Genomic DNA, 3,140 nt, shown 5'->3' with positions numbered 1-3,140 from the left:
TTCCTTCCTTCCTTCCTTCCTTCCTTCCTTTCTTTCTTTCTTTCTTTCTTTCTTTCTTTCTTTCTTTCTTTCCTTCCTTCCTTCCTTTCTTCTTTCTTTCTTTCTTTTCTTGTTGCATATGTGGGATGGTTAAGATGCCACGCCTTGCACCCATGTGAACTTGAATTTGAATCCTGGTTTTTCCACGTACTGGTTTTCTTAGATTCTCTAAGCTGCAGTTTCATCCTCTATAGAATAGGGATGATAATGCCCACCTTACAGAATGGTTGAGACGAGTAAAGGTCAGCAAGTCTGGAAAACATTGAGTGCCTGGCAGGTGGTAACTGCTCAATGTGGAGAGGGGAAAAGTGGGGACTGTCCAGAGCAGTAGCTCTTATCCTTACCTGATTTCAACTCTCTTTGTATAACAATCATTTTTTATTCTCCCTTTACTATCTTAAAATGAAATTGTAGAGCTAATACTAACCACCTACTACATTCTTTAAATATCAATGCAGTGCTCTAATTGAAATATAAAGGAGAGATAAAGGAGACTGACTTATGGTGAAATAATATGCATTTCCATATAATGCTTGGGTACACCTGCACCAGAATGCATAAGACTGGTGCCTCCATGATTGCCCTGAATGACAGCTAACCATGCAGACAGACTCAGCAGTGTGACACAGCTACAAAAAGTAGTGCTGCTCTTGGTGACTTTTTGGAACTAGGGGAAAAACTCTTGGTGATATTGTAAACAAGGCAAAGAATCATCTTCTCTCACTTATACATTAGTTGCATTGCTGGAAATGTTATACTGGTTTATATCAACTAAATACATGGTTTATATTTAAACCATGCTGAAACAGTTTGTTAGAGTTAGGTTTTAAGCTCATAAAGTTGTAGGTTTTTCATCTACACAAACTTTGGAAAGAATGATTTTTCATTATGGAACAGCCTCTTTCATGACAGGATTTGAGCATCCTTGGTCCTCATCTCCTAACCTTGAGCCGCCCAATTTTTGTGACCACCAAAACTAACCGTACAATTTTCCAAAATGCCCCCTAGAACCATTGGCCTAGAGAAGCTTAAATCTCAAAGCTGATTTTCTTAACTTCTTTGGAAAGCCAAAGGTTTTGAAAAATAGGCTGTGGAGAGCTAGCCTGACAAATTTCTAATAACTAAGCTTCTTTAAAATTTCAGGAGTCAGGGGCCTTGCCACAACTACTGAAGCCTGCACGCCTAGAGCCCGTGCTCTGCAACAAGAGAAGCCACTGCAATGAGAAGCCTGCGCATCGCAATGAAGAGTAATCCCTGCTCGCTGCAACTAGAGAAAGCCCGCGTGCAGCAACGAAGACCCAACACAGCCAAAATTAAATTAATTAAATAAATTTAAAAAATAATTCAGGAGTCAGGATTGGCTGGCCAGTTTGCAGCGTTTTCATAAGGGAATCCTGGCCCAACCTCCCACCAGGAGGTTGTTAGAAGGAGGGGAAAATGAGAGAGGCTGGGTGAAACACTTATGGCCCCATCTTTCCTCTTTCAGATTAGGTGCTGTGGGGAGGAGAGGTTTTAGGTTTAAGGCTGAGGCTGTTAGGTTTTGCCCACTTTGGAACTCTGCTTCCCTATGGACCAACAATGTCAACACTGGGTGTGGGTTGGCTACATCTGAGTAGATTCAGTGGCAGAGCAAGGTTGAACAGGGGGGCTGGGCTTATATTTCCCAGGCCCATTACTTAGTCTGTTCAAGCTGCTGTAACAAAACTACCATAAACTGACCATAAGCTGGATATTTTCGTTACAGCATCATCATTCATGGTCAGGTTGGAGTCTCTCTTATGAGGGCACTAAACTCATTCATGAGGGCTCCACCCTCATCACCTAATCACCTCCCAAAGGCCTCCCCTCCTAATAGCATCACCTTGGGAGTTAGGATTTCAACAAATGAATGTGTGTGTAGCTGAAGGCTGGGGACACAAATATTCAATCTGTAGCAGTTCCCTTGGCTCTTCCAGGTGTGAAGGGAATTCAGGAAGCTCCACAGGCCTCCAAGGGGAGCCAGTGAGTGGCCCATGGAGCTGCACGGGGACAAGGGTGAAGAGATAACCCCACAACAGAGTGGACAGCCTGGCCAAGGGCAGATGGAAGATGAGGCAGACACTCCGATGGGCCAGCAGCACTCGTGCAACATGAACTGAAGCCTGGAACATGAGGGGATGCCACAGAATCCCACACATGAAGCCTGGAAAAACTGCAGCCTTTCAACAGCAGATGATGGCAGGAAGCCCAGAGGTGAACTCGTCATAACCCAGTGTTTAAATCCAGCCTGAACAAGCCACTGTTTCCAAGGGGTCCATGAGGATCCAGAGGACACCCCCTGGTTCCATGGACTACCTGTCCCTTCTGCCATCATATGTCATACAAGCCACACTCCCTGATAATAGAACCAGAGATGATCTAGGGTGACATTTGAGAGACTGACCTTGACCAGAAGAGATAGAGCATTTACTTAAGAGGTATTTTTTAAAAATTTATTTTATTGAAGTACACATTGATTTACAATGTTTTGTTTGTTTCTGGTGTACTAACCAGAAATTAACAGTTTTGGGTAAACTGATTCAGTTGTACATATACATAATAGTTTACATCTGCTAATCCCAAACTCCCAAATCCATCCCTTCCCCCCAACCTTTGGAAACCACAAGTCTGTTCTCTATGTCCGTTGAGTCTGTTTCTGTTTCATAGATAGGTTCATTTGTGTCATATTTTAGATTCCACATATAAGCGATATCATATGGTATTTGTCTTCCTCTTTCTGACTTCACTTAGTATGATCATCTCTAGGTCCATCCATATTGCTGCAAATGGCATTATTTCATTCTTTTTTATGGCTGAGTAGTATTCCATTGTATATATGTACCACATTTTCTTTATCCATTCATCTGTTGATAGACATTTAGGTTGCTTCCATGTGTTGATTATTGTAAATAGTGCTGCTATGAACGTTGGGGTGTGTGTATCTTTTCAAATTACAGATGTGATGGACGCTTAGGTTGCTTCCGTGTCCTGGCTATTGTAAATAGTGCTGCAATGAACATTGTGGTGCAGGACTCTTTTTGAGTTATGGTTTTCTCAGGGTATATGCCCAGTAGTGGGATTGC

The sequence above is a fragment of the Physeter macrocephalus genome, chromosome 7 (assembly GCF_002837175.3).
Source record: "Physeter macrocephalus isolate SW-GA chromosome 7, ASM283717v5, whole genome shotgun sequence".
Lineage (NCBI taxonomy): Eukaryota > Metazoa > Chordata > Mammalia > Artiodactyla > Physeteridae > Physeter > Physeter macrocephalus.
This window is presented reverse-complemented; position numbering follows the sequence as displayed.